The sequence below is a fragment of the Gossypium arboreum genome, chromosome 11, assembly GCF_025698485.1.
Source record: "Gossypium arboreum isolate Shixiya-1 chromosome 11, ASM2569848v2, whole genome shotgun sequence".
Classification (NCBI taxonomy): domain Eukaryota; kingdom Viridiplantae; phylum Streptophyta; class Magnoliopsida; order Malvales; family Malvaceae; genus Gossypium; species Gossypium arboreum.
The window spans coordinates 14229719-14239092 of record NC_069080.1 but is presented as its reverse complement, the minus strand read 5'-3'; the positions used below and the strand labels follow the sequence as shown (position 1 = coordinate 14239092).

General features: G+C 32.5%; 1 long non-coding RNA gene and 1 other non-coding gene across 2 annotated transcripts; one reads left to right on the top strand and one right to left on the bottom strand.

Annotated features, from left to right (window-relative positions):
* Positions 1–448: 448 nt before the first annotated feature.
* LOC128284221 (uncharacterized) lies at positions 449–7913 on the bottom strand. Its single transcript, XR_008274594.1, has 2 exons — positions 7658–7913; positions 449–1408 (listed from the first exon to the last, which is right to left on the bottom strand). It is a non-coding gene; the product is annotated as an uncharacterized LOC128284221 (long non-coding RNA).
* On the top strand, positions 716–822 carry LOC128284516 (small nucleolar RNA R71). Its single transcript, XR_008274941.1, has one exon. It is a non-coding gene; the product is annotated as a small nucleolar RNA R71 (small nucleolar RNA).
* Positions 7914–9374: the final 1461 nt, after the last annotated feature.

Here is a 9374-nt window from a genome sequence, read left to right as displayed (position 1 = left end):
TAGTATGTTTTGTTAGCTTAGATATGATATTGTTTTAACTGTTTGAAATTGAATAGCTCTAGGGTGCGTTTCAAAAAGGTTACTTGATTTCAAAATATCGCGATAACAAAGCAAGGCTTCCGCAACGAAAATGTTTTCAAATGGTTTTAAACGAATTGGTTTTCCCTGAATAATCACTCAGTTAAAATGTGGCAATGGTTATGTGCATGCCTATGATTGGATCCGTGAAGAGCTGAGTACTTAAGCAGTCTAATTGACTCACCTCCTCTTTTCTGGCATCCTACCTGGTGCACAGCTTCTATTCACTTTAATCTTTAACGAAGATATTCTTTAAACACTAAGAAAGACTTTAGATAAAACATGACCTATACAATAATGCTTTAATGTGACACGCCAGATTTAGCCGTAACGTCTGAGCCAGGTTTGGGGTGTTACAACCTGTGTAGAGTTAAGTAAACCATCAATATTTTTATTAAGAAGTTCTACCTGATTTGACAGCATAGTAACTGAGTCGACGTTATAAACGCCGGTCAATTTTGTTGGCTTAGTCCTCATGACTTGCCACTGATAATTATTCATTGACATTTCTTCAATAAATGCATAAGCCTCTTCAGGTGTTTTGTTGTTGATAGTTCCTCCAGCAACTGCGTCAACCATTTGCTGAGTCGAGGGATTCAGACCATTGTGGAATGTTTGTACTTGAAGCCAAAGCGGTAACCCATGGTGAGGGCACCTTCTCAGTAAGTCATTGTATTTCTCCCATGTATCGTAAAGTGTTTCTAAATCCATCTGCACAAAAGAAGAGATATCATTACGTAATTTAGTTGTTTTAGCCGACGGAAAATATTTTAGTAAAAATTTCTCGGTCATTTGTTCCTAAGTAGTGATAGACCCTCGTGGTAACGAGTTCAACCACTGTTTAGCTTTGTTTCTCAGTGAAAAGGGAAATAACCGAAGACGAATGGCATCATCAGAAACGCCATTGATTTTAAATGTATCGCAAAATTCCAGAAAATTTGCTAAGTGAGCGTTAGGATCTTCATCCTGCAAACCATCAAACTGAATAAACTGCTTTATCATCTGAATAGTGTTAGGTTTTAATTCAAAAGTATTTGCAGCTACAGCAGGTTTAACTATGCTAGATTCAGTTCCTATTAGAGAAGGTTTAGCATAATCATACATAGTACGTGGAGCAGGATTTTGATTAGCTGCAATTGTAGGAGGTAGCTGATTGCCTTGGTTTTCAACCATCTCGTCGGTTGGGAGTTGAGTATCCTCTTCTTGCTCGTTCTCCGTGTATCGTAAGCTGCGCCTTATCTCTCTTTGATTTCTATGAACTGTACGATCGATTTTTTCGTCAAAAAGTAATGGTCTCGACGGGTTTCTTCTAGTCATAAACTATAAAAACCTGCCAAGAGAAGTAAAAAGTAAATTAATAAATAATAAAAATAATAAAATTAAATTAAATTGTAAGGAAAATAAATGGCTAAAGTAATAAAAATTTAGCGTTCCTAATATTTTAGTTCCCCTGCAACGGCGCTAAAAACTTGATCGCGTGATTCGTGACAAGTAATAAATATTTATAATGAAGATCAAACCTAGACTAACTATTATCACGACGAAAAGGCAAGCGCACCTATCGAACAACAGTATAGTAATGGCAAGACCAGGATATTGTACCCAAGGGAACCAAAAGTACTAGTAATAACTGTCTTTTTATTATCTAGCCTAAGAATAATGGGGTTTTGTTTTAATTTAACTAATTATCTAAACTAAGAACACACAGAGAAAAGAGTTGGGGAATTGCTTTTGGGAAAATCGATTGACTTGAGACAATACCTAAGAAAAAATCCACTTAGACTTTACTTGTTATTCTGGCTCCAAATCGGATGATTTATTCATTCAACTTATTCCGTAGGGATTCCTAAGTTATGTTATTATCTCTATTCAAGACTAATAACGTCTAATCCCTAGATTGAATAACCGAGACTTTTCTCTAATTAACACTCTAGGATTGCATTAACTCGATCTATGGATCCCCTTATTAGGTTTCACCATAATCCGACAAAATCATGTCACCCTATTTCTAGGCGCGCAATCAACTCCGTTTAATTATGAAAAAAGTACTTTTAGACAGGGTCTATTCCTCCTCTGAATAAAAGCATGTCTTGAATCAGTATCCTGGGATATCAAAACAAGAATTAAGAACACCTAATTAAGAACAAGTTAAATATTTATTATACGATTCAGAAAATAATAACAAGATTCGTCTTATGTTTCATTCCCCTTAGGTATTTAGGGGATTTAGTTCATTATTAAATAAGAAAACATCTTCGAAGAATAAAGAATACAAAACATAAAGAAAACCCAAAACTCCTAAAGGGAAATTGAGGAGAGATCTTCAGTCTTGATGATGAATCCGGCTTCTGAGATGGATCAATCGGCTTCCTTGGGGTAATTCCTTACCCCCTTCTCTGTCTCCCTTTTTCTCCTCTTCTAGGGTGTATTTATAGGCTTTGGAATGCCTAAAAGCCCTCAAAAGTGGCTTTTTCCGAATTGGACTTAACTTGGGTTCGGCAGGGACACGCCCGTGTGAGTCGTGCTTCAATTCTGCCAGATTGACACGGCCGTGTGGTCTGCCCATGTGAGGAGGTCAGGGCCGTGTTGATTTCATACTTTGGCTCATTTTCTCTGTTTTTGGCCCATTTCTCGTTCCCTTCGCTCTCCTATGCTCTCTTAAGTGTAAAACATGAAATTAAAGCATTAGGAACATCGAATTCACCAATTCTAATGGAAAATCATCCATAAAATGCGTTAAACATGGGGGAAAAATATGTATAAATTACGGTTTATCAATAGTACTCATTCCAAAAATTTCCAACCCCTCTAATATGAAGCAGTTCAGGCCCATCAGCTTATGCAACGTGATCTATAAAATTTTGCAAAAGCTATTGCAAATTGGTTTAAAGAAGTTATCGAGAAATGTATTGATTTGGCTCAGAGCACCTTCATACCAGGGAGATTAATTTCAGGTAATGTATTACTAGCTTATGAAATCCTTCATACATTGAACCAGAAGAGGCTGGGAAGAAAAGGATTTATGGCAGTGAAATTAGATATGAGTAAAGCATATGATAGAGTTAAATGAAATTTTATAAAAGAAATAATGGTTCGAATGGGCTTTGCTATAAATTGGACAGAAACTATTATGAAATGCGTAACCTCTGTCTCTTATTCGGTAATAGCTAATGGATTCACAAAAGAAAAATTTCGACCAACAAGGGGATTTCGTCAAAGAGATCCATTAAGTCCGTTTTTATTTCTTATTTGTGGGGAATGTTTATCTAGCTTAATATGACTTGCAACTAGAGAAGGGCTATTGAAAGCAGTAAAAGTCAGCAGAAGTGGTTCGCAGGTATCGCACTTATTATTTTCAGATGACTGCATTTTATTTAGTGAGGTAACTAGTAGAGGAGCTACTCTTTTGAAAGGAAATCTCAGAGAATATAGAACTTGTTCAGGGCAATACTTCAATAAATCAACCGTCTTTTTTAGCAAGAATACATCAGAGGACAACAAAATAGTGGTTGTCAACATTTTAGGAGTGCAAAGTTCAAACGACCGGAGCCTTACCTTGGATTGCCTAACATGGTTGGAAGAAAGAAAAGAGAGTCGTTTCAAAATTTAAAAGATCGGATTAAGAAGCTTATTGATAATTAGAGCACTAGATATCTATCCCAAGGTGTGAAGGAAGTATTCATTAAGGCTATTTTACAAGCAATTCCAACCTATACAATGGTCTATTTCCTTTTACCTAAATCGTTGTGTGTTGAGATAGAGGGCATTATTACTAAATTTTGGTCGCAGAAGGGACAAGGCAAAAAGGGAATACACTGGTGTGCATGGAGGAACCTTTGTACTTTAAAGGAGAATGGAGGTCTCGTTTTTGAAATATTAGCCAGTTTAATATTGCATTATTAGCCAAGCAAGGTTGGCGTCTCATTAATCATCCAAATTCCTTATTAGCAAGAGTTCTTAAAGCTAAATATTACCCACATTCAGACTTTCTTAATGCACAATTAGGGAACCTACATTCACTTACTTAGAAGAGTGTCTGGGCTGCAAAGGGCTTGTTATAGAATGGGCTATGTTAGAGAGTAAGGGGGAACTGGAATATCCGTTTAAGATGACCGTTGGATCTCAGGTAAAGATACAGATGACTGGAGTAACAGAAACGACAATGAAGGAGTAAAGTTAGTCTCTGATTTAATTGATGCTACAAATAAAACTTGGAAAACAGATCTAGTTAACAGTACCTTTCAAGCAAATATCGCTCAAAAGATTTTGCAATTCCTCTTGCGAAAACTCACCATGATGATTTTTAAGTGTGGAAGGGAGAACCATCGGGTGAATTTTCAGTCAGAAATGCCTACAAACTATTACAAGATGCTAGTTCGGATCCTAATAACTTTTTAATATAGGCCAATTTAAAGGATTTCTACAAAAAGCTCCAGAATCTACAGCTACCCTAAAAAATTACAATTACAATTTGGAGAATTTCCTGGAATTTTATCCCGACTCTAGTCAATCTAAAGTATAAACGAGTGGCTGATAATGCAGTATGTCCTCATTGCGGTCTTGGGGAAGAAGACAACTCTCACGTCTTTCGGCACTATCCTACAACATCAGAGGTATGGCGAATGTTAGACCTCTCTTGGGTTAGCAACACTATGATTCAAAGTTTCTAGGATTGGATTACCTGGATTTTTAATAGGAGCACTTCCAAACAGTGTCTAATGTTCTGCTGCGGATTGTGGTTCATCTGGGGCTCGAGAAACAAACTCATTCATGAAAGAAAATCTTAGACAGGAAGAGAGTTATCACAAAAAGTTTAAAGTTATATGGCTGAACTTGACGGTTTGACAGAATGAAAGTGTACCTTGAACACAAATAGAAGCCATTGTCAGCGAGATGCTAATACCAGGGTGACGGTTCAATTCGACACGACTTTTGACAAAAAAATTTCAAATCGGCAACGAGTTTGGTGGTTTGGAATCGGACGAGGGAAGTCCTAACAACGAAGACTATTTTAAATACAAATGTTCTATCTCCATTTGCAGCAGAAGCTTATACAGGACTTTAAGCTATAAAGCTAGGAATCTCGATGGGCTTTCTTTTAGTAATGTTAATGGGGCATTCTGTAACAGCCAAATTTTCAGTGGTGTCGGAACAGTGATTCGAGATCACTAAATCTGCAAAATGAGTAGGAAATATTATTAATTTAGTGAGTATAAGTTAAATGTGAAGTTAGGAAAAATTTTGAAATAGTGAATAGCGTATTAAAATATATATATATATATATTAAAATAATTAGAATCGAAAACGAGGTATCGAGACCTCAGGAATTTTAAATCGAGCCAAAAATATTTTTATAAATATTTATGGAGTGTTAATAAGTTAGTATTAAAGTTTCGTCAAGAAATTTTAAAGTACTAATAGCTAATTGAACAAAAAGGACTAAATTGTATCTAATGCAAAATTGTGGGAAATGATTAAATAGCTTAAATGATAAAAGAAAGAGGGTTTAAAAGGTAGGTCTATTTGGGCTGGACGGCAAGGGCATGAAATCAGCAAGAAAATAAGGGGAATTAAAGGCAAAATTGGAAAATTACAAAATTTACTTAATAAAGCTAGGACTAAAGTGGAATTATCTAGATTTCTCTTTATTTTTCTGCATTCTCATCAGCAAAAACACCATGGAAGAGTTCCCTTAAGCTGGTTTTTCATATTTTTACTGCAAGTAAGTTCAATTCTTGATTATTTCTTGAAATTTTTGTGTTTTTGTGACTTTTACAACTAGGTCCACTTGTTGAATTCATTAGTTCTTGATTCTATGAAAGAAATTGAAAGTTTCTATGAATATGTGCTGGAATTATATGATGATTTGGCATGGAATTAGAGCTTTAAATTGTTTATATGCTGATTTTATTGAAAGAATTGAATAGAAAGTGAATGTTTGGGACCTAAATTGTAAAAGAGTTTGAAGTTAGAGTTTTATGTGAAAATTCTGAATTTCAATAGTTATGAAATAGCTTATAATGTATAGGAAAAGTATTAATTTCGAAAATTAACTTAATTGAGGGGTTAATTAAGTAAGGACTGAATTGTATGAACTGTAAAATTTGGGACAAAATGAAAATCAACATTTTGCACTAAAATAATTTTGGACAGCAGCAATAGTCTAACTTTGAAAAATCACCAAAAATTTTAGAAATCGAATTAGAGGATGAATAAAATATGAAATTAAAACTTATTGAGTCTAGTTTCTTAGAAGAAACGGTGTAAGCAATGGAATTGTAAATCATGAGATATAATAAGTTTTGTGAGACAATGTCAGAATGATTTCGGGTTCCCCTGTTCTGACTTTATAAAATCATCAAAAATTGGAGAAAAATAATTAAGGGATTAAATTTATATGTTTAAAATCCTTAAAGAGTCTATTTTCAATATAAATAAGTGGGAACATATCCGAATCTTGTACGATGAGATAATTAATTCTTAGTGAAGAAGGGTCGGAACTGTCAGACAGCAGAAAAGGGGTAACTTTAAAGAATAAACTGTACTTATTGGCTAAACAAAAAATTATGAAATTTTTATGGTAATAAGATATGTAAGTCTAGTTTCAGGGAAAATTAGCGAATCTTAATTTTGAGTTCTGTAGCTTAAGATATAAATAATTTAGTGACTATGTGCAAATGGACAGTTTTAAATATACATATAAGTAAATAGTGAAATTATTGATAATGTTACTTGTTGCATGTTATATAAATTAAGGATGTGGAATGGAGAGGAGGAGGAGGAAAATATGTATGAATATTCAGCTAGCATGGCTAATTTGCATGTTTTAGGCTCATGGACTAAATTGAATAAAAATAAAATTTTATGGGTAATTTTGTAAAAAAAATGTTAGAAATGACCAATTTGCATGAAATGGATTATTTTATTATTTAAAATTACAAAATTGAATGAAATTATTAATTTAGTTCAAGATCAGGAAAAAATATGTTTTAAGGATTAAATTGAAAAGTGATGAAATTATGAAATATTCTGATATTTTATAGAATTCACGGGTTGTTATCAATTTATTTGAGAATAACGGCCGGAAATAAGGATTAAATTGTAAGAATTTTATTTTATTTTAACCTAAAGATGAAATCGTCATTAATTAAAAGTTTAGGGGTAAAATGGTAATTTTATTTAGAGCATTAGTTGAATGTATTACAACATGAAATAAATGAAAACGACGATCAAATTTCTTTATAAAGATCTGGATGACTCGAATACGAGACTTGAACGTAGAAAAAAAAAGATATCGGATTAATGAAATATCTGATAAATAAATCGATAATTACGATAATGCTCCATAACTCTATTCCGGTGACTGATTCAGGTTAGGAGCGTTACAGATTCACGCACAGTCATCAAGAAATGCCAGACAATGAAGCAAGATAAATAAGTTATAGGGGCAATCATCAACGATATTCAAAGCAATAATATGTACTTTCAAGAAATCAATTTCCAGTTTATTAACAGAACAGAGAACGTCTACGCTCACAAAATCGCAGAAGAACCTTTAAGAAAGGGAGAGGAAACGCACCTAGTAAGAGCGACATTGGATCATTATCATCTGAATCCAGAGGGACGTTGGAGACAGAACCCAGACAGACTTGTTTTATGAAGAAAAAAAGAATCGGATAGCAGATTATGAAAGATATGGGAAAAACTATCAACATAACAGATGGGACATATGATGTGAAAAGACGATGGAAGGAGGCGTCCAACTGTTCTTGAAATCGATTAGAATAATTACTATAGGTTTCCTTTTTCGTAGCTTTAAATGAATTGTATTTTCCTAGGCTTTGTTTTTTCTTTTGAATTTTGTTCTATTTTAATGGGAAGGCCGGAAGTATGCTAAAATCTTAAAAAGCCCAAACCCAGTTTTTAGAATCCAGTTATATTTACATTCTTTACTTTCAATAAATTATTAGTCGATTTTATTCAAAAAAATTTACATATCATATTATTTTTTACTGCTATTTTTATTAATAATTGTATTATTAACTATTTTTTAGACTGATATAATACATATGATGATTTAATTTTAATTTTTGTTACTTATTTAAAATCATTTTATCATACAAATAATTTTTATAGTAATTAATATTTTTAAAAATATAAATCATGTAATTGTGTAATTACAATTTGAATTACTAAACTTGACATAAAAAATTACGATGTGATTATATTCTGTTAACCAAACATGTTAAAGAAATTACAGTTCTTTTGATTACAAGAAAGTGTAATTACACTTCCTTTCAATTACTTTATGTCGTCCAAATCAACTTTAAGAAATTATTTCTTTTAAACTAAATAAAAATGTAAATATAAATTTATAGATAAAAATACGAAAAAGCAAAAGACTATATCCACAAGCTTACTAAATACTTCCAAATATTTAAATGTAATAATTATTGAATAATTTTGATTTTTAGTTGAAAATAGACAAAAGAAAACAAAATAATGAAATCAACCAAATTTCTAAATGTTGGGTACATCATATATGATGAGAAAAAGGCGGATGGTAGGATAAAGACGTAGAAGGGTAGAGTCAGCCGCTTTTGAAATGATCCGAGGACATTGCTTTCAAATGACTATTGATGGGGAGAGGAAGTATAAGAATTGATTATATGTCGGGTTATTTGGCCCAGCCTGAAGACCCGCTTGAAATGTGGGAGAATTTGAATAAAAATATAGGTTCGAAGAAAGAATTTTGATAAAAAAATAAGACCGGTTTAAAAAAAGAGTTTGTCATTGAGTAAGACATTTTTGGTTTGGGCTCGACCTGACTCGGCCCGAATTCATTAAAAGATAAAAAAAATTACTCTTTTTTTTGTGTTTTTGAATGTTATTTTCTTGTTATTTTTTTCCCTATTTTGCTATCATTTTACTATTATGTTGCTACTATTTTGTTGTTATTATTTGGATATTGTATAAATTTATTTTATTGTTAATTTTGTTATTATTTTAAAAGCATTTGTTAATTTTATTATTATTTTAGAGGCATTTACTTGTTAAGGTTGTATTTATCTTAGTGTTATTTAACTCTACATATTTTTTAAAATTTATTTTCAATTTGTTAGGAAATATTTATTTTAATATTTTAGTATTTTGATATATTAAATATATTTAAAAATGATATAAAAATAATATAAAAAATTAATACAAGGTTGGGCCCAAATTTTAGCATTTTTATCCAAGTTAGACTTGGGTAAAATTTTAGACTCATTTTCTGTGCCGGGCCAGACCCGAACCTA